Source organism: Lissotriton helveticus, chromosome 7, assembly GCF_964261635.1.
Source record: "Lissotriton helveticus chromosome 7, aLisHel1.1, whole genome shotgun sequence".
Lineage (NCBI taxonomy): Eukaryota > Metazoa > Chordata > Amphibia > Caudata > Salamandridae > Lissotriton > Lissotriton helveticus.
This window is the reverse complement of record NC_136068.1, coordinates 713,473,434-713,496,217: the sequence shown is the minus strand read 5'-3', so window position 1 is coordinate 713,496,217 and position 22,784 is coordinate 713,473,434.

Genomic DNA, 22,784 nt, shown 5'->3' with positions numbered 1-22,784 from the left:
ATTATAAAACCTGTGAGGCAAGTACGAAGGTGGTAGAGAAATATACATGAAATTGTAAAGGGAATTATTTGCATTGAATCAAAAAGAAAATGTTCTGGGTCCCATCCAAACTTGATATCAATCAATCAATCAGGGGTTTTATAAAGTGCGCTGCTCACCCGTGAGGGTCTCAAGGCGCTGTGGGGGGGAGGGGTGGGGTGCAGCTCCGGTTCAATCAAAGAGCGAGGTTTTTAGGATCTTCCTGAAGGTGTGGAGGGTGGAAGAGCGTCTGATGTTCACTGGGAGCTCGTTCCAGGCTTAGGCTGTGACATTGGAGAATGCTCTTCTTCCTGCTCTGGTTTTGTGGATGCGGGGGGTCTCTGCGAGGGCAAGGTCTGCGGAGCGCAGGTTCCTCTTGGGTACGTGGAAGAGACTCTCTCATTAAGGTATTTGGGTCCGATGTTGTGGAGGGATTTGTAGGCGTGAATGAGCAGTTTGAAGGTAACTCTCTCCTCGATGGGGATGCAGTGGAGGTTACAAGCAAAATGAACCAGTAAAACATTTTTTCCTAATTTTGTTAATATAAGTCAGAGCTGGCTATTATACAGTATTTAATCTAGATTCGCTCGATGACGAACAATACATTTAAGAAAACTAACTATTATAAAAACTATATGCTCCCCTTCTAGAAGCTGCAAAAAAATTAAAGCCGGACGACATTGTCTATATCCAGTGTAACGTAGCAATGGAACAAGGCATCTTTTCCTGAGATCTTTGTAAAATTTACAAAAAAGAATGGTGTGCAGAGTGGATTGCACAGAGATATCATCACAGGGACAAAGTATGAGATCTTTAACCCAATCATTTCGAGTGGGGAAAGCAACTAGTCGATGAAATAAATTCATCCTGAACCTGACCAACAAATAGCGCTCATAACTGTTGATGTTATATGTAAGGTACGGTTGTATTGTAGGTACCGTTTGTATGAGCAGGCTGTGGATAACAGATGGTTTCGTGACCTCACTCATCAATCTCAACTCTTCAAGATGTGCAAGACACTTCGCTTTAAAAACCTTCCTCGGAATCTCACGAGGGGTTATACAAATATTTATCCCATCCCAAATCGTAAAAAAAACCCTCTGATATACCACAACCATCTGGATTTATGCACATTGTCCCTGGCTAAGCAATCAGAGAGAATGGACTGAGTTAGAGTTGCTTTCTCCGACATATAGATTCTTCGCCATAATAAGAGAGGTTCCACCTTCGCTAAGTCCGTCACGTATGGGAGTCCCAACTCTGTATGACAGGCAAAAGTGCCCGTACTCCCAGGGACCGCGAGTAGATACCTCAAAAAAGAGTTTTCCACCCTCTGGATGCTATCCGTAGGAACAAAGCCCCAGAGACCTGCCCCATACAATGCCACGGAAAGGCATTTAGCTTTATAGATCATAACGATTTCAGGGGGGGCTCTCTTACCAAACTTCCTGAAAAAATTTACAATGGCTGTAGTAGTTCTTATAAATAAAAGTTTTCTGGTTTCTACTGCCGGTTTCCAGGATAATTTATGATCTATCGTTATGCCCAAATATGAGTATTTCTGTGTGGTTGATATTTTCTCTTGATTTAAATGGATGCCTTTCATTTTACTTTTATGGCCAGTACCTGCCCTCATAACAAAGGTTTTCGTAATATGATTTTTTAGGTCAAGGTCTGCCATGAACGTAGAGTATCTATTCAAGCCCCTTTGTAGTTCAAGGGGGGTGCGGGCAAGTATGACGGCGTCGTCTGCGTAGAGCAGGGCGGGAATTGGGCGGTTGTTCACCATTGGGAGGTCCTGGCACCCCTTAATCATTTCTATTTCCAATCGTTGGTATATAATGTAAAGAGAAAGGGGGCCAGGACACATCCTTGCCTAACCCCTTTTTCTACAGCAAACTCTGCCGTCAACTCTCCCCCCACCCCGTAACGCACCCTTGCTGTGGCATTTGAATAGAGTTACCTCAGGAACTTGACCTGATTCGATTGTGCCCCCATATCCACCAATAATGCCCAAAGTTTGGAATGGGAGACGCAATCGAATGCAGACGATAAGTCCACATAGACCATGTACAGGTCTCCTCTTTTGATGTGAACATACTTGTCTATCAAGAGTGACAGGTTTAAAGCCTGGTCAATAGTCCCCAGTCCCTGGCAAAATCCATACTGGAGATCTGAGATAATCCTGCCATCGTCCACCCAATCCTGTAATTGCTCTAGAATGACTCGACCCGCCACTTTTCCCAGGGAGTCTAAAAGAGAGATTGGGCGATAGCAGGTTACCGACCCCCGATCCCCCTTTTTAAAAATGGGGACTAGTATGGATTTGGACCATGATTCCATTAGGCCTATGGTACATGTTGCATTCAGGACTCTGGTTAAAAGAGGGTTCCAAAGGTCCATCTGGGCTTTAAAAAGATCCACGGGGACGCCATCGGGGCCCGGTGCCTTCCCATTTTTGCTAGCACTCAGAGCCAAGGCAACTTGCTTCACTGTAAACCAAAGGTCAATGGGATAGGGACTATCTAAATCATCTTGAGGCTTAGGGTTCTGGGGGTTTGTTTCCTCAGAATTAACAGTCTCTGTGTTAATTGAAAAAAATCTTAAAGAAATGGTGGACCCAGTGATTTTCCTCTATTGCTACCTCTAATTTTGGATGGTCAGTATTATCAACTAAGAAGGGAGACTTTAGCACTTGCCAGAAAGCCACCAGGTTTTTATGGGTGCAGCTTTCATGGAGTTGGGCCCATAGTTGATTCTTTAACTCTTTTTTCCTGCTGTTTAATGCGGAATTATATATTTTCCTAAGAGTTGTTATTTCGTGTGCAATCCTATTTGATTTCCTCAGAGCAGCTTTTAGATTTGAATAAGCAGCCGTACACTCGTGGTTAAACCATCCTTTCCTCTTCTTTGTTTTATGTTTTATTTCTATCCACAGAGCTTCGTTAATCACGTTGATAATCATATCAAAGTTATGAATAACTTCTAGATCGGACGTATCTAAGGCAAGACATTTCATGATGGAACGGGAAGCCCTTTCTATCACTGTCTTTGTTATTGTTATTGGATCTACTTCCCCCCATTTCAATGCATATCCATTTAGCCTGTTTAGTTCCATATTATTTTGTGCTAAAATAGTGCCAAGATTTTTTTTCGGGTTATGAGACACTGGTAAAGAGATGCTGAGTGGATAATGGTCACTCAACGCATTTATCATGTGTTTGTGCCATGGGGTTCAGAGGAAGAGTCTGGCTGCGACGTTCTAGATGGTCTGTAGCTTGTGTAGGAGAGTTCTGTTGATTCCGGCGTGGAGGGCATTGCCATAGTCCGGTGTGCTTGTTATGAGTGCGTGGGTGAGAGTTTTTCTGCATTCTGTTTGTATCCATTTGAAGGTCGTGCGGAGGATCCGAAGGCAGTTGAAGCTGGTGGAGGCAATGGAGTTAATCTGGCAGGTTACGGTGAGGGAGGAGTCAAGGATGATGCCGAGGTTCTGTGCGTGGTCTGTCAGGGTGGGCGGACTCCCGAGGGTGGAGGGCCACCAGGTGTTGTCCCAGGCAGAGGTGAAGGGTTCGAGGATGAGAACCTCGGTCTTCTCTGAGTTGCGCTTCAGGCAGCTGCTCTTCATCCAGGTGGCTACATCTCTCATTTCTTCCTGGAAACAGAGTCTGGTGTCTTCGAGGTTCTTCGTGAGGGAGAGGAGGATGAGCTGGGTGTCGTCGGCGTAAGATACTATGCTGAGCCCTTGTTGTATGACGATGGCGGCGAGGGGGGCCATGTAGATGTTGAAGAACGTGGGGCTGAGCGATGATCCTTGGGGGACTCCGCAGTTGATCTGTGAGAGGAAAGGAGGGAGTCTAATCCTCTGGGCTCTACCGGAGAGAAAGGATGGGATCTAGGAGAGGGCGGTTCCTCGTATTCCTGCGTCGAAGAGTCTGGCTGCGACGGTGCGATGTGAGACGGTGTCGAATGCTGCGAGAGGTCTAGTAGGATGTGGGCTGTGGTGTGTCCCCGTTCTAGTAGTATGCGGATGTCATCGGTGGCAGCGAGGAGGGCCGTCTCAGTGCTGTGGTTGCTGCGGAATCCAGACTGAGAGGCGTCTAGTATGGAGTTTTCTTCGATGAATGCTGTCAGCTGGGTGTTTACGAGTCTCTCAGTGACTTTGGCAGTAAAGGGGAGAAGAGAGATGGGCCGGTAGTTTTTCAGGTCTGTCAGATCGGCCGTGGGCTTCTTGAGGAGAGGTTTGACCTCTGCCCTCTTCCAGTCATCGGGGAAGATGCCGGATTCGAAAGAGGCATTGATGGTGCATCCTAGGTTGGGTGTGATGGCAGCGGTGGCCCTGTGGTAGATGTACAGTGGGCAGGGGTCCGTGGGGGCTCCTGAGTGGGTGTTCTTTATGGTCACAGGGGTGAGTTAGATGGTGGCCTAATTCCAGGTGGTGAAGATCGGCTCTTTGTCGATGGTGGTGGGGTGTGGGGTGGTGTCTGGCGTCAGGTCACTGAAGTTGTCGTAGAGGGCCTTGATTTTCAGATGGAAGTAGGAGCTGAGCTTGTCGCAGAGTTCCTGGGAGGGTGTGATGTCCATGGCTTCGCTGGGGGGTTTGGTGAATTGCTGTATGACGTTGAAGAGTTCTTTATCATTAGTGTGTATTCTCTTCCTGATGAACAACCGCTTAGTGTTTTTTAAGCACTGGTGGTACTCCTTAAGGGCATTCCGGTAGCTGTTCAAGGCTTCCATAGTTTTCCGGTTTCACCAGGTGTTCTTGAGGCGTCTGCAGGAGCGCCTGGCTGCTTGGAGATCGGTGGTGAACCAAGCTGCTTTCAGGGCGTTGTTTGCCGGGGTGGCGGAGGGGTGCAAGCTTGTCAGTGGAGCTGGAGATCCAGCGGTGAAGTTCTTGGGCTGTGGATGTGGCGTTGGTCGTGGTGCAGGGTGGGTCTAGGAGGAGGGTGGCGTTAAGGTACTCCTCTGTGAACTTGCTCAAGTTCTTTTGAAGCGGCGTGGGGGGGAGTTTGGATCCGGTGGATGCGTTGAAGGTGAAATGTACGCAGTGGTTGTCTGACAAGGGGGCTGCGTGGTAAGGCTGAAATGAAGTTTGACCCTCCTGCGAAGATGGGGTCAAGGGTGTGTCCGGCTCTGTGCGTGGGGGTGGTGATGAGCTGCTTCAGTCCGAGGTTGGAGAGGTTGTGGGGGAGGGTGAAGGAGTCGGGTCGCTGCGGTTGTAGAAGTGAAAGTTGAGGTCTCTGAGTAGAATGTAGTCAGCGGAAACGATGGCATGGGGTGCGACGAGGTCGGTGATGGTGATTGCGGACTGGGTATGTGGTCCAGGGAGGGTCAGTAGGCGAGGTTGCCCCGAAGCGTGATCCTGGGCTTGGTCTGGATCTGGAAGTGGAGGTGTTCTGTGCTGGAGTGGGGGTCGCTCGTGTTGGAGGCAGCCCGGCCCATGGAGGGAGTTCCGTGGGGCCGGGGGAGGGGCAGGGTGGGGGGTGGTAAACACCAGAATATGGATGATTGCAGGTAAGTAAACAATTAAATTAATAAAATGAATCTCGCAGCGCGCCCTGCATCGCATTTTGGAATGCAGGGTACGCAACAAAATTAGTTTTATTAATTTAATTGTTTACTTACCTGCAATCATCCATATTCCAGGGTTTACCACCCCCCACCCTACCCCTCTCCCACCCCGCCTGTCTGCCCCACGGAACACCCTCCAAGGGACGCGGCTGGTTGGAGTTGGAGAGTTGAAGGGAGGACTTGTGAGCGATGGTGAGTTCTCCTCCTGGGCAGTGGAGGCGGTCCTTTTTCTGGATGTCGTATCCGTCAGGTATGACGGTGGCTATGTCGGGGCTGGAGGTGGCGTTGGTCCAGGAGCATTGTACCATCCTCTGTTAAATGATAGTTGATAAAAATTCTGCAAAATATTTTTTTATGAAATAAACTTCCTCCGTCTAGTGTGATGAAGCCAGAGGAAGGCAGGCACGTCTTTTATTTGGCAGAAGTGTCCTCAAGCGCTGATCACAGCTCTTTAATACCTTTTGTACTGTAAAAATGTGTCAAGGCAGGCCAGCAGGGTACCCCTTCAAACAATTAAATACATTTTGACATGTATGTGCTGTATGTAATAAGAGAGAGAAATGTGAGCATGCACAACATTTTAACTAATTTGCACCCTCGAAGGAACCTGTCTTCCAAAACATGGACATATATTTATTTATAGTAGAAGTGTTGGGACAGTCAAGGGAAATCTGAGATGTCCGGTCACTCAGCATGGAAATCTCTATACAGGCTGTAAAAGCAATAACAACAGTTTTAGATGTTAAAGAATGTAAGTTACATTATACCCAACAATGGATAATTAAGATATTATTATTTCAGGAGGTGTAAATTCTAGATTATTTCACAAACATAAGGTTAATGTGGATGGCAAAGAAGCTAATACGGCAGGTGGGGCGCGAGATATCCAAACTTCAAGTATTTTTATAAATATTTTTTCTGGAGTAAACATATTCAGAAATATCCTCAGAAACCCACAAGCCGCCATGAGTTGTTTTGACACCACTGAAGCAATAACATTGCACACACTCACTTTAGGAAGCAATAGGCAAATAGTGTGAAAAAATGAAAATGTGGAATTTGACAGATTTTACCTCACTGGCCCCGCCCAGAAACGATATTTATTCTGCCCTTTGACTTCCAGCTTGAATGGACAAGTTTGAGTACCATGATTGGCCAAAACGCTTATGAATCAGGTCCTGAATCACTACCCACGTCGCTCTTCTATCTCATCTTCGTAGTCTTCCTAGTAAGGTAAAGAGCTGGGTCTATAACATACCATAAGACGCGCTTGTTCAATGAGATTTGTTCTCGCTGAATGATCTAAATGCATCTCCCTTAGGTTTTACCATGTGATATCCACCAGATGCGCTGTATGTGATACTGACATTGTCAGTATCACTGACATGTTAGACATTTTCTTAAGTTCAGCCCCTGGTGATATGCTTTGCCCATGAAGTGGGCAACAGTGACTCACAAAGAGACAATGCGGCTCACTGGTTAGAAGCGGCAGGCCCTGAAGCAGAGATCGGCCCGGGACCAGGGTTCAATTCCTGACACGACAGAGTCTTGGGTCAATGTCTGCGGACTCGATAATTCTCGCCGAGGTGCCTACGCTAACCATGGGTCCCACTCTGCAACTCTGGGCAATAGCTTGCTTAATCTCCACAACGGCCCCATCAGCGCCAGGGATGCCTGGCTTCACCATGGCGGTGCCCAGGAGGGACCATCTCACAGGGAAAGCCAGGACGGATTCCCCAGCGGTATACAGCGCCAGGACACTCCGAGATGGAGTAACAGTGCGCTTTACAAGTATACTTACCTTTACCTTTACCTAATGCACATGTAATTAATGCTTTGCAGAACAGGTGAACAAGCAACCACTTTGCTGCCCCACATTGCCAAAATGCTCAAATGCACCCACAACACATTTACGGTCAGCTGGAAGGAACATGTGATATTCTTTAACAGCACTGAGAGAGGTGCAAGCGAAGTGGTGCAAATTACATTTACCTATAGTGTTGTAAACCTGTGAAAAGTCGTAGTCAAGTGATTATACGTTTTTCCAGAGGGTATTTGAGTCTTCCCACAACACTACACTCAGCAAAATCCTTCTATTGCAAACAGTAAGAATTGAATTACAGGAACTCACAGCCACTGACAAAGTCTGTTTTGTCAAAACTTTACTCTCCCATATTGGCATAATAAAACCACACCTTCTCAAGATATAGCTAATATAATCGAATACATAGGAATCGGTAACCCCTGGATACACTCGGAGGAAGTTTGTTCCTGGGTGATCTTGGAATCCAATTTCTCAAGAATATAATGCAAGAAACTCGGATACCTAAATGAAAAAAATTATTTTAAAATGTATTTTTTTACATATATTGTTGACAGCAGCGTAAAGGTAGGCGAATTTGCACAGCTTTCCCTTTGCAAACTTTGTGAATATGTTCTCCCCCCAAAATTGTACAGAAAAACACTGCTAGAGTAGATATGTGGAGAAATATCCCTGGAAAAATTCTGCTTCTATAAGGAGAATTAGATTGCAAACAAAGTTTCACAGAAAACATCTTTAATACGTTTTTTTGCTTGATGCAACACCCATGAATGCCCCTTTCATGCAGGGTTCTGCATGAAAGGGGCACATATTAATAAAGCCATGAAAGACCACGCAGAGTGGCTTTGTGTGGCATTGTAAATATGCTGCGGCACATTGCTCTACCAGAGCATCAAAAAACTGCTGTTCCGGTGGCGCAAAAGTTCTGCTAGAGGCCTTGTAAATTAGGCCATTTGTGCTTTAAAGGTAGATTATCATTTTATTACTTTTAGTACAAGAAACAATTATATGGTCTGGGTAAGAAGGAGAGCACCTGCCCCCCCCCCTCCATAGCTGCCTGACATCGCATTGTGGACCCACTCGGGCTTCAGTTTCTCAAGCTCGTCACCTGGGGCCGCCGCTGTCCTGCCGCGAGAAAGATGTAGTTGGGAGAGTCTGACAAGCTCCGGCGTCTTCAGGCTCCTACCAAGGCAGTGAGCTTCTGTACGCACGATGAGCCGCCGCCAAAATGAAGCCCTGACCGGATCCAGGGGTGCCGGATTGAGTGAGTAAGCCAGTGGGAGGCTGACTCCAGGGTTGGATTGGGAATGAAAATTAAGCCTGGGCGTAGTGGGCGTAGTGGGGCTCCGCGGAGCTACGTGGAGTGGGCGAGAAGCTACGCCCACTCCCGCACTCCGCGTAGCCCCACTACGCACCTCCCTCCCGCCCTCCCCTACATTCATTATTTAAGCAGCTAGCCTGAAAAATACAATTAAAAAGCACTTACCTTGTCCGGCGCTCGTCCGGGGCTCCCTCATTGAATAGCGTCGTTTCCTGGATACCAATGCGCATGCGCGGGCGGCCGCGCATGCGCATTTCTCCCGAGAAATGCGCATGCGCGGCCGCCCGCGCATGCGCATTGGTATCCAGGAAACGACGCTATTCAATGAGGGAGCCCCGGACGAGCGCCGGACAAGGTAAGTGCTTTTTAATTGTATTTTTCAGGCTAGCTGCTTAAATAATGTATCTAGGGGAGGGCGGGAGGGAGGCGGGTGGCGGCCGACTCGGCTACGCTCACGGAGTGGGCGTAGTGTTGCCGGCTACGCTGTCTACGCAAAGTGCGTAGAAGGCAACACTATGCCTACTCCGTGGGCGTAGCCGAATCGGACGCCCAGGGTTAATGAAAATCGGCCCCGGGCAGGCAAAAAATAAAATCAGCCCACATTTGCATAAACACTCCTCATATCAGGCAGCAATAGAACTAATAGAACAAACTGCTAGTCTCGAGGCAATACAACTCTCGCAACTAGTACTAAAACCCACCCACTCCAGGGGTCATCTCCTTGACCCTATTTTTAGCAATTGTAAGAACCTCTCAGCTGGTACACCCCTACCCCTTCCATGGACAGATCATTTCTTGATACCCATCTCCCTGTCCATCCCAATTCTGTCCCCGCCCCCTCTGCAGCACCTCGGAAAGACCGCTACTGGTCGAAACTTAGTCACACACAATGGGCAGCTACCCTGGAAACCACCATGCCTCCGTGCAACCCTGATCCCATCTCTAGCAATGAGAACTATAATAGATGGATCATACAGTCTTTGGATTCAATACTACCGCTAAACCACATTAAACCCAAAGACAGGCCAATGACTGCACCCTGGTACTCTGTGGAACTCCGACAAATGAAGCGCCAATGCAAAAAACTTGAAAGGAAATGGCGCTTAGACTACTCTCCCTCAGGAAAAACAGCTTATCGGATGGCCATATTATCATACAAAAATGAAATAAGAAGTGCGTAATCCACTTTCTTCGAAAATAGAATAAATGCATCAGCCTCAAAACCCAAAGTAATCTACCAAATCGCTAAAACCCTGCTTAAAATCCCATAAAAACCCCTTGACCTCCACAATGCCCAATCGCGCTGTAACATCCTGGCCGAGTACTTTCACAAAAAAATTCTTACCATCTATTCCTCCTTCCCCCTCACCCCTCCTCCTTCCACACCTACTAAGCACGGGGATGCAGATTGCCAACCCTCTATCCTCTTGGAAACCCTTCCTCCTATGGACCCCACTACTCTCCAATCCTACATGTCAGAGATCAAATCAGGCTCTCCTAATGACCCAGCACCTGCCCATGTTCTGCAGACTGCTTCTCCTCAAATTCTCCCCACCATTCTGGATCTGATCAATGCCTCCCTTACCAAAGGCATTGTCCCCCCTAGCTGGAAACAAGCTATGATCAAAGCCCTCCATAAAAAAGCCAACCTCGATCAGGGAAACCCAGGAAACTTCCGACCCATCTCCCTACTACCCTGGATAAGCAAAATCGCGGAAAAACACGTTAACAACACCCTGACAGAGTTCCTTGAAAATAACAACTTATTAGATCTCTCACAGACTGGGTTCCGCCCCGTGCACGGGACTGAGACCGCTTTCCTCGCTGTGACAGAGGAAGCTAGGATGATCACGGATCAGGAGGGCACTGCGGCCATTATACTCCTGGACCTCAGTGCCGCCTTTGATACCGTGAATCACAACACCCTGCTACGGAGGCTCTCTGATCTGGGGATAGCGGCTAACGCCAGGACATGGTTTGAGTCCTTTCTGTCAGACAGGTCTTTTCAAGTATTCGAGGGCAATGTCATCTCCCCGAGCAAACCACTTAGCTGCGGTGTCCCACAGGGCTCCTACACTTTTTAACGTATATATGAGCCCCCTAGCTGAGGTCGTCCGCCCCTTTGGAGTAAAAATCATCTCTTACGCAGACGATACTCAGTTAGTGGTGGCTATGAAACACCCCCAGTCCCAGGCTAACAATGTCAGGGGCTGCTTAGAGGCCGTCTTCTCTTGGATGACCTCGTCCTGTCTTAAACTAAATGGAGACAAGACGGAGTTGATGGTGTTAGGCCACTCCCCGTAAAACCCCGTTGACTCCATATGGCCAACCTCCCTCGGACCGGCACCCATAGCAAAGGATACCATCAAGAGCTTGGGAATCTGGCTGGACAAGGGGCTTAGCCTCCACCCCCAGGCAGTCAAACTCTCAGCTGCCTGCTTTGGCTTACTCAGACTCATTCGGAAGATCCTCCCCCTCCTTCCTTTCAAAGCAAGACAGATTATGATTCAGGGCCTAATCCTTTCCCGGTTAGACTTTGGAAATGCTCTCTACCTGGGTGCCCCCAATCCACTCTAAATAAACTACAGGTGATCCAGAATTGTGCCGCACGAACGCTTCTCCGGATCCCCCGCCGTCTCCCTGTAAGATCTGAGCTAAGAGACCTCCACTGGCTACCCATTAGGAAGAGAATCGAATTTAAGAGCATGTGCATTGTCCACCGTGCATTCTGGCGAAAGGGGACCTCCATCAATCATTCGCTTGTCACCCCCTATATCCCTAATAGACAGCTCAGGTCCGCCCATGCCTTCTGAGTCCTAACACCTAGGATTCGAAGGGCCAGGTGCGGGGGCCGAGCGTTCTCTTTCAACTCGGCAGGACTATGGAATTCCCTGCCCCTACCTCTTCGTTCAGAGCCCAATCATCTATCCTTTCGGAAAAAGTTAAAAACCCTACTATTCAGCAAATAAATCAGCTCACGTCTCTCAATGACACACGTTCAGTCCATAGCGTTAGGACGCCTCAGGATAGATACCGCGCTCTAAAAAAAACAATTCCATTCCATTCCATATCACTGCGTTGGTGTAATCTTATAAAAAACTTTAGGGGGGGGGGTAAAAAAAATGCATGCGTTAGTTTACACTGGTGAAACAAGTGAGGCCACTTCTACTCAGGCCCCCTCCCCCCGCTCAGTATATGCACACATTAATGGGCCGGCAGCGAGACAAAGGGAGTGATACCTCTGCTAAACGGAGGTAATGAGCACCCATCCACCTCTAGAAAGGCCACTCAGACACCCACTGGGCCGCTGGCTGTATTCGAACAATAGAGACAGCGCCCAAATAGCCCCCCAGACTGCTCAAAAAAGCAGCCCACAGCAGCACTCTGACACCGACCCCTCAGGCATTGCCTGAATGCCCCCGTTACCAATCCGACGCTGGCTGCCTCCCCTCCGTTAATGCTAAAAGTCTTGGGTCGGCCCACCCAGGATGCCTCTGCCGATTTGTCCAGACTGACGGGCTAGTGCACCTATGGGCCAAATTCTTATCCCCCCCCCCCTTGACCTGCCCACAAGTCAGGAAGTCTCTGCCTGTTGAGAGCGAACAAGCTCCGCTTCTTGCCCAGCTCAGCCCAGTCTCAGGAACAAATCAAAAAGGGCATTAGCCCCTGAGGATGACTCATATTGCCTGCATTGTGTAGCCTGGGAAAGGAAACCCTGGGAAACCTGCTCGGCCCCATTAGGATAACTTGAGGCAAGCACTGGGCTCTGTTTGACCCAGCACTGCCCGCCAGCAGGGCCCTCAAGGCCCAAACCTCTATTTTATTACTGGTCTGGGCTTATGCACACAAGGTGGCGCCCATCCTTCTGAACTACATTGAATCCAAAAGAGAACTATTCTCCTCCAACACACAACACTGCTAATTTGGTAGCCATCTTTGACTGGTTATAATGGCAAAATTACCAGGGAGTGAAGGTGAGATGATTTAGTTAAATGTAGAGAAGATAGTAATTTGGACATATTCAGAAGAAAGGGAATAATCAAAAATAAAAAGTTAGAGCAAGTGACATAATTATATATAAATAAAAAAAAAGAGGTGTGAAGGACTATCTTATTCTCTCCCAGTGATATCTTCGCCATCCTCATAATGGACATAAAACTAGATCCTTCAGGCCTCCATGCCTTCACAATTAACTACCCTTCTAATCTATCTACAAATGCTGCTAAAAAGCATAAACATCAGCTACTCAAAACCCTCCCTGAAACACTTATCTCAGATATATATTTATGCGTCAATAAGGGCAGGCTAACCAATGACCTCATCTTCTACTCGAGAAAAAGTGCAAGATGAAGGAATGTCTTCTATTCCATGGTTCGCATCACAGGTTCAAAGAAAACTCATTATGGCCTCAAACTATATGCCTCACCTTCACCCTTTTTCAATGCGAAAGTCATCATATCCTTCTAAAACAACGGAATCATCATGATTTAAGCTTCGAACAACAATTTATCTAAATTGGACTATACCTTTCCTACACTCAAGAACGCGGTGTCTAATAAGAGCCAACAGCCCCCTCATCTCACATTAAAGACCATAATATCACTCACACACTTCAACTAACATACAGGGTGACTCCAACTTCTCCTAGCCCTACCCTTCCCTAAGCGATCCCCACCCCATCCAGTCCCCTGACCTAGCAAATACAGAACCCTTATCCCCTACACGACCGTTGATTCAAATGATTAGTTGCCCTAGTTTATCACATACTCCCCAGACCTATACACCAACACACTCCGGGTCCCCCCTGCTGTAACCTCACCTGCTCATCCAATTTATTCCACTCCAGCGGATCCACCTGGCAAGATCCATCCCAGGACGCCATCAGCCCTTAATAATGCAAAGAAAGCCCCATCCTGGGAACCTAAAACACCCATGCGTTCAACATCTTATCGCCCACATCCTACCCCCGGCCCAGTGGCCCTCCTACCCTCCCCCAACCCCAGCTCACTCCTACACCCAGGTTGGTCTTCCACAGACCTCCTTGACCCACTCGCTCTCCAGGTCTGTAATAATGCACCCTCTGCCCAAACAGCTCTCTCACGAGGCCTCTTCACCCCACCGGAACCCTCACCACAACCATTAACCAACTGTAACCACAATGACTGGGCAGCTCGCCTCAATGCGATCTCTACCTACCTGCGCCACCTCATGGACTAAATCCATATTTTGACAGGCATCACGTTCGAGCATCTACCCTTGCTCAGAAACAGTAGTGCCCTAAAGACCCAGGCCAACTCCCAAGCATACACCTGTCCAACCCGAGACCCTCACACCCCTCACCTTAACTCAAAAACGTTACCCCTCACAAATGCCTCCTCCCCTCCCAGAAGACTGAAGGCAGGTCTATCTAATGATGATATCCACGATCTACTCCTCTCATACACCATTACAACAGACACTATCATGACCCTCCAGACCATTCAGGCTAACCCCTACAAAGAACCAGAACCCACCTTCAACCTGAGACGTATAAATAGTGCCAACCTCAAGCGTAATAACATCCCTCTGACTTACAACAACCATTCCAACAGCCAACTGAAATACGTTCTTCTCAACTGCAGATCAGCAAGTAAACATTCCCCTAATATCTATGATCTCATCCTCACAAATGAGCTTTCCATAATCATCCTCACTGACACCTGGCTATACCGTTCCTCCACTCCTATGCACAACCTTCTAGTCCCTCCCAGCTACAACATAATTTGTCTAGTCAGAGCCATTAAACAGGGTGGGGGAATGGCTTGTATACAAAGAAATACACTCTTGGTGTCCGAATCAGAAAAATCACCTTGACCTCCAGTGAATATCTCTGCATCAACAGTTCAAGCAATAAAAACCCAATCTGCAAACTACACACTTTCTACCACCTCCTGGAGACAATCTGTCCTTTATTGAACAACTCTTTGAAATCATCACATCCGACGATAATCCCCTAGTCACCCAAATTTTCCTTGTAGACTACAATCTCCACTTGTCTAACTCAAATGATCATGCAGTGAGTTGCCTAAAAACCTTCCTATCAGACCAGCAGCTGACCCACTTCTGCCACAGCCATACCCACAACAAGGGTGAAACTCTGGACCTTATTATATCTAAAAGGAACATCATCACACTGGATTCCATTATCCCAAATGACTGGTCTGACCATTACAGCCTCATCTTCCTTATCAACCTGGAAGTGACTCCGCAGAGAGACTAACCCATGAAAACCAATCAAAGTAAAAGGAACCTCCGAAACATCAATCGCTTAATCTTAGCAACCCGATGCACCAATGCCCTGACCTCCCAAGCTGACATGACAGATGTGCATGACCTCACAGACTTCCATAACTCCTCTATCTCAAGCATCCTTGACTCTATTGCCCCTCTACAACAGACAAATGCTTCTGGCAAAATCTCCAAACCTGGGTTCAATGACAACCTAAGCTCTGTACGTCGCTGTCTAAGGTCAGCTGAGAGAACATGGAGATCCAGTCCTTCCACCGAACACCTAAAACACCTGAGATCAGCCAGGAACGCCTACAACAGAAAAATGAAAAAAGCAAAAGCCGACTTCTTTGGAACTCAACTTAACCAAGCCAAAAACGGGCCCAATTTTTTTTTCGAAATCGTGACGCAACAATCGCTCAATGCATCCAAACGGCCAGTCCATCTTGACAGCATTCCTTCTTGCGAGGAATTAGCCTCTTTCTTCATGGAGAAAACATAAAGCATCGAAAGAGACCTGGAATCTAACAGGGCTCTTCTTGACTGACTGACAGGCTGAATTATTTATTAAGCGCACTTATGCCGTGGCGTCTTGGCGCTGCGAGAGGGGTTAGGCTTCTGCTGGTTAACTAAAGCATGGTAAACAGCCAGGTCTTCAGTGCCTTTCTGAAGCTGCTCTTATTTGGTTGTAGCCGGAGCTTAACGGGCAGGGCGTTCCATAGCTTCGCTGCTTGATGGGAGAAGGACTTGCCTCCCCAGCGTGCTTTACTTATTCTTGTGGTGGTAATTAAGCCCTGGCCCATAGATCTAAGAGTTCGGCTAGGGGTGTAATGGGGAAAGAGAGCTTTCAGGTCCTCGGCTCCTCCAGCTACAACTGTTTTGTGGACTAGGCAGAGGGCTTTGAACTGTACTCTTTGCCGAACTGGTAGCCAAGGGAGTTGGGGTATGGCTTTGGAAGTAGGATGGTGCGTTGGGAGGTCTAACAGAACTCGGGCCGCGACATTCTGGAGTGATTGTAATTTGGTGAGTTGCCTTTCACCCATTCCCAGGTATAGAGCGTTACAGTAGTCGATGCGGGAGAGAACTAAGGCTCGACCACTGTCTTCCTCAATGTGGAAGGGATCATAGGCAATATTTTCCTGAGGGTTTTGATGGTGAAGAAGCAAGCAGATGTCACTTGATTCACTTGTGCGGTGAGACCAAGGTCTTTGTCTAGCCAAAAACCTAGGTTTTTAACTTTTAGTGCCGGCTCAGGACAGGTTCCTGCCTCAGGAGGCCACCAGATTTGGCTCCAGATGGAGATGTTATGTCCGAACTCGATCTTAATTTTAAGAAGTTCTTGTTCATCCAGCATTTTATGCTTAAGAGACAGCTTCTAAACTGTTCCGCAGTGACTTCAATTGTTTGTGTCAGTGACACCAACAGCTGTGTGTCGTCAGCATACAAAACTAGTTTCAGACCGTGGGCTTTTATTAGTGATGCTAACGGGGTCACTTAAAGATAAAGAGGGTAGGGGAGAGTGCCGAGCCCTGTGGGACTCCACAAGGGAGGGAGTATTCTTCTGATTTCAATCCTTCCCAGTTGATTTGTTGGATTCTATATTCTAAAAATGACTTTAGTAGGGTCAAGGCAGTGTCTCTAACTCCCACTGATTCTAGCCAGTCAATGAGGACCCCATGGTTGACAGTGTCGAATGCTGCTGTTAAATCCAGCAGTATCATTACTGCTCTACCTCCCTTGTCCATGGTTCTGCGGGCTTCCTCCGTGGCAATTATTAGGGCTGTCTCGGTAGAGTGACAAGACCTGAAACCGTGTTGGGTATTGTCAAGTAGGTTGTTGCATTTGACAAACTCCATTAATTCCTGGTTAAGGGCTTTTTCCAGTATTTTGGTAGGTAAAGGGAGACATGATATCGGACGACAGTTCCTTGTCTCCCCTGGATCTAAGGAGTCTTTTTACAGAATGGGTCTGATACTGGCCTTTTTCCATTGTTGTAGGAAAACACCGGAGTCCACTATCACATTAAGAAGGGGAGTTAAAGTTTTACTAATTGTTTCTGGGGCCAGCTGAAATATGTAGGGTGGACAGGGATCAAGCGGAGATCCCGACTTGGCTTGAGCTATCATCTTGGAAATCTGAACTTCCTCGAAGTGTGAAAAGTGGGATAAGCAGTTCTGGGGGACTTCTAATGGTTCCCCAGAGGTGTTGCTCCCTGGGACCGATATCTTGCGAAGCTCATTATATACCTCATGGACCTTGGACAAATACTACATTTGAGTAGGCATGCCACCATTTTGAATAGCTCCTTAGAGGAGTTTGCGGCCTCATTGATTTTGGAGGTGAAGTAGATCGATATTCATTACTTTATACTCATTTAGGGCTTTCGTATCTTCCCTTTTATGAGGTGTGCTATAATCAGATCTCCAGATCCGTTCTTTGTGCCTGCAATTGATTTTTTGTTGCTTCACCTCCGGTGTATACCAAGGTGCGGTGGCTGATTGTCTCCTAGGTTTCTTTCTCTCTTCAGGGGCTAGTACTCTGGCTGCCTCATCTATCCAGTGGTTGAGTTTATTTGCTCCATCATTGCTGTTGGCAAATGAGGGAGGGTTACTTAAGAGGAATTTAGCTAGGTCTTCCTTCTGGATACTTTTCCACAGCCTGGTTACGGCCAGTGTCGGGCGAATTCTGCGCCTGCAAGGTTGTGGTGTGTGTTTTATTGCAAAGTGGATGGCCGAATGATCAGACCATGTGATCGGTAAAACCGACGTCACTCTTATACTCTCATTGTTTGTAAAAATGCCGTCCAAAGTGTGGCCGGCTTGATGGGTGGGTTTAGCAATTAGTTGTTTCAGCCCAAAACTGTGGAAGTTGTCAACCAGAGCCACAGCGTTAGAGTCCGCGTTATCCTGCAGATGGAAATTAAAGTCACCTAAGACTGTGTAGGTGGGAGTATCTAGGCATGTTTCTAGGAAGGTTTGGATTGCTTTACTAAAGGAACCTTTCATTCCCGGTGGTCTATATATCAGTAGGCCTGTGAGAAGAGCTTGATTGTTGTTTTTAATGTTAAAGGGCAGAGCCTCTGCCTCAAGTGAGGCATCAGATGAGGATTTAACTTTGAAGTGAGAGCGGTAGATTAGCGCAATGCCCCCGCCCACTGTTCCCGTCCTGTCTACTTGTGCCACTGAATATCCTGAAGGGACTGCTGTATTCCAGTCAGGTCCTGACGTAGTGGATGCCCAGGTTTCAGTCAGAAATACTAGGTCTAAGTTGTTATCCGATATCAGGGATTCTAATTCGTGTTTATGTTTAGGCATAGATCTGGTGTTTAACAGGACACACTTGAGTGAGTTCCCTTTGTTGTACTTAGGCATATCTGTTTGTTCTCCCCTGCCTGAGTGTTTTTCGAACTCAGGGTAGATGGTAGTTCTCCTAACGTCAGGGTGGGGGTCAGATTGATAGCAGTTGGCCAGGTGTAGTGGGAGGAAGGAAGTTCTCAGATCACAGAATGTACAGGTTTTCGAGTTGGTGATATTGTGATCCAGGAGTATGGAGGGGCTTAGGCATTTCTGTGTATTGAGGGCCAGCTAATTCTGTGAAAATGGGCTGGGGGTCTGGTGCTAGGCGCGTCATGGGCACGGACGGGCGCGGACGGGCGCAGACGGGCTTGCCGAAGGCGCGCCGCCAGCGAGTCCGCTGCGCGTTCGGAAGTGCATTGGATTTTATGGTCTCTCCCCGGAAGTGTGAACAGCTAGAGCGCGTCCCCCACCACTCCCAAGATGGCGACTTGCTCTTTCGAGCCTGGTGTCTCCCTGCACTCCCTCTGCAAAATCAGGACTTCCCGCGGCAGACCGAGGAGTCGGGCTAGGTACGTGACGTAGTGCAAATATTTAAAAACAGTCCTCAGATTTCAAGAATTAAAAACAATTTTTCTTGCATTCGTCAGCGTTTGAGCAGCGCAATTACAGGATCACAATTTTTAGTGCTGGCAGCAAATTACTTAGGCAGAAATTGGCATCTAACCATGCTGTGAGCAAAAAGTCTTGACGCTAGCAGTGATCGCGTTACCTCTCCTTCCAAATACAAGTATAGTTCCTCCATTCACGTCTCTGGGCCATGATGGGTTTGGCACCCCATGCGATGTCCTTAAGAACAATGCGCCCTGGCAAACGTTCACTCCACTCAGTGATAGTGACATCTGCAACATCCTCATAGCGATCAACCCATCTAATCACTTCAGCAACACACTTCCACCTCCAATCTTCAATTAAATAAAAGTGGCACTTCTCCCCCTATGGGCAAAGATTGTTAATGCTTCACTATCGCAAGACTCTATACCGGACTACCTAAAAATAGCACAGGTAACATCCCATTCTAAAAAAACGTGATGCAGACATCTTTGTTCTGAACAATTTCCGCCCTATCTCTAACATCCCCACTCTTGCGAAACTCCTAGAAAAGTGCATATAAATTCAACTCTGCACACACATCGATGAATTCCAACTATTGGATCAACATCAATCTGGTTTTCGTAAAGGGCACAGCACTGAATACGCTCTCATTCACATCTTGGATGCCATCTTAAAAATGCTAGACCAAAATGAATCATGTCTGCTGATTCTACTTGCTTTGTCCTCTGCCTTCGATACTGTCAAACACGGCAGCTAACCCTCCATTCTCGGACAAAGAATGGGCCTATCAGGGCCTGTACTCCAATGGTTTTCATCATTCTTCCACAACAGAACCCAAAGAGTCAAGGTGAATCAATCCCTCTCTCAGCCCTCAGCAGTCAATATGGGGGCTTCACAGGGGTCCGCACTGTCACCTATACTCTTCAACTTATTCATGGAACCACTTGCAAATGCACTGAATTCTGTGAACATTCTTTATCACATGTATGCAGATGACACACAATTGTATCTGAAAATCTCCTCCCCAGAAGACTTCATTTCACTCAACTCTATCTTGAAGAACAGTCAAATTCGATTCACTGATAACCACCTCATGCTCAACACCTCCAAAAGGGAATTCCTCCTCATTGCTCCTCCTAACCACCCTCCCAAGATTGACCACTGAATTAAACAGCTAACAACCTTAAATTATTCTCTGCACATCATTGAATCAGCTAAATCACTTGGAATCACACTAGACAAAAACCTGAACATGCAGAATCATATAAGCAATGCCACCAAGGGAGCTAAATACCAGATGAATACACTAAGAAAACTCAAACCTTTCCTACCTCAAGACGACTTCAAGATGGAGGTCCAAGCTCTTGTATTGCAGAGGCTAGATTATGGAAGCTCCACTCTTTGTGGTCTTCCTAAATACACTTTGACCCCACTAAGGGCCTCCCTTAATGCCGCAGCCAGAGTGTAACCGGTACAAAAAGACATGGTCACATATCCCCAGCACTAAAAACCCATAAGTGGTTGCTGTACAAAGCAAGAATACAGCTAAAAATTGCTTGCATGACTCATAAAGCCCTACATTTCAGGGTCCCCATATATGTAGCTCAAAAGTTAGTGTTTTCAGGGGGTTGCAGATCCTCACGAAGTGCAAGTTCACTGCTACTGAGACCACATGTTTTCCACAAAAAGAGCACGAGTTACAGAGCCTTCCTGGGCTTCGCCCCGAAGATATGGAACTCTCTTCCACCAGATGTCTGCCAAATCTCATCTTCCTCTTCTTTTAAAAAAGAAGTGAAAACAATACTGATGAACACATGTTTGCCCTAAGTTACTTTAGGTCCTATTGTTGACTCACCTGCCCACTATCCGATGCCCTGACCAATACATTGTTGTGCAACCATTAACTCCAGCGTTACCTTGCCACTCTCATATATGTAACAAATGCCTTTTTTTACAACTGTATCATACCTACCCTATAATGTGAAACGCTCTGATACCCTTCAGGGTCTTGTTCGTGCTATACCAAACTTTATAAATAAATAAATATAAGTCTTAATCAGGAACATGCAATTTACTACAGAGTGCATCAATTAAGAAATGGTAAGCTACTATAAGTTATAGAGTAAATAATTGACTAAGTAGTAAAATATTTTCAATATATACATTTATATATATATAGTGGCTTATTTACAAACCCATTGTGCCTCCTATGCGTCACTTTTATTGACCCACCAGCAGTGCAATGAGTTTCTCCATATTTACAAGAACATGTAAAGTCAGCCTGCATGACTTTTCATGGCCTTGTAAATATTCTACCCTTTCATAAGTCTGCATGAAAGGGACATTCCATGGGTGTTGCTATGGGTTTTCCGATACAACATCCATGGAACAGACGCATTCCCAGTTTTTCAACATTTTGTAAGCCTGGGAATGTGTTAGAATCCTACGCCTCTCCAGAGTAGGCGAAAGGAGGTGCAACAAGGAGAAATTCCTATTCTGCAGCACACATATAAAGAGGAAACTGCCTTTAATGATTCATTTTTTGCAGGAAGGTGTCCCTTCCTGCACAAATCCTCGCCAGCGAAGGCACCCTTGGCAAAATGACACAAGGTTGTCTGCCCTGGTGCATGGCTGCTGTTTGTGCAACAGCGCAGGGGAAAAAGACAGGAATGTGCTGTATCTTGTAAATACAGAGCGTTCCTGACCTTTTATTTTTGCGCAAGGCAGCATAGCAGGAAGGCTTGCTGTGCTACCCTGCGTCAAAATATTGTAAATGAGGATCAAATTGCTTAAAGAAAGTTAACTACATCAAGTCATAGAACTGTTTCTCCAGTAGAATGCTGCCCTAAGGAACGCCACAGTAAATTTATAATGACCCATAAAGAGTAAAATGCTGATCCAAAGTGTGCAGTGGTATAATCAAAATGTATTTTTAGGAACCATCTGTATTCGAACTAAAAAAGATTAGACACTTAGAGATCAATTGTATTCAAAAATCTATTTTTGTGCATGGCAACTTTGACAGATTAGCTAACGCTCTCTTTCGATGAGGAATCCAGGAAAGCAAACACGCATTTATTGAGTGATACTATTTAGGTAAAAACTAAATAACATTTGAGTGAAGGTTATCAATGAAATCACCTATGTCATTTATGCTACAATTTCAATAAAAACACTGCTGAGACAATGTTTTCAAGATAAGACCTTGCAGCTGAAATAACTTTAAATTGCCATTAGGTTGCAAAATCCTAAAAGTATTTTGGTGCATAAAAAAAACATGAAATTGTTATTTTCATCAGGGAAATAGTACAGCAAGCTACAATGGAAGATAATACAATGAGCATCTGTCTGTGTGTGACGAGAGTCTGTACTTGTAAGAGTATTTATAGTATGTGTATGTGGATGCATTAAGTGTATTGTGCTATTGATTATACTTGCTGAGGAAGGGCAAGGGGCAGGACTGACAGGAGGTGGAGCTCCCAGTTTGATCATGATGCCCCGTCCACAATAACCGTAACAAGCATTGGCATAGCCAATAATTTCCGCCTTTGGGACTGATTGGCTTTGGCAATTGCTTTTGGTGGGACGGTACTGCATTGGTACACACACTGGGCAGCATCTTTACTTGGATGACTAGCGCCTAAAGGTCATTTGTTTCAGATAGGCGCTAACGAAATATACTCACGATCTCACTCAATGCAAATGCAGTTTTCAAAAAAATCATACAAGCATTTAGAAACATTCGGTCAGTTACAGATCATAAAGTAATGAACAAGTGTGCCTATGTGCCACTGCGGACATATGTTTAGTGTATCAGGCGCAGTGGCACTGGGTACCAGGTGTCTTAGGTGGCATCTGATTCCAGTTATGTCTTTATTTT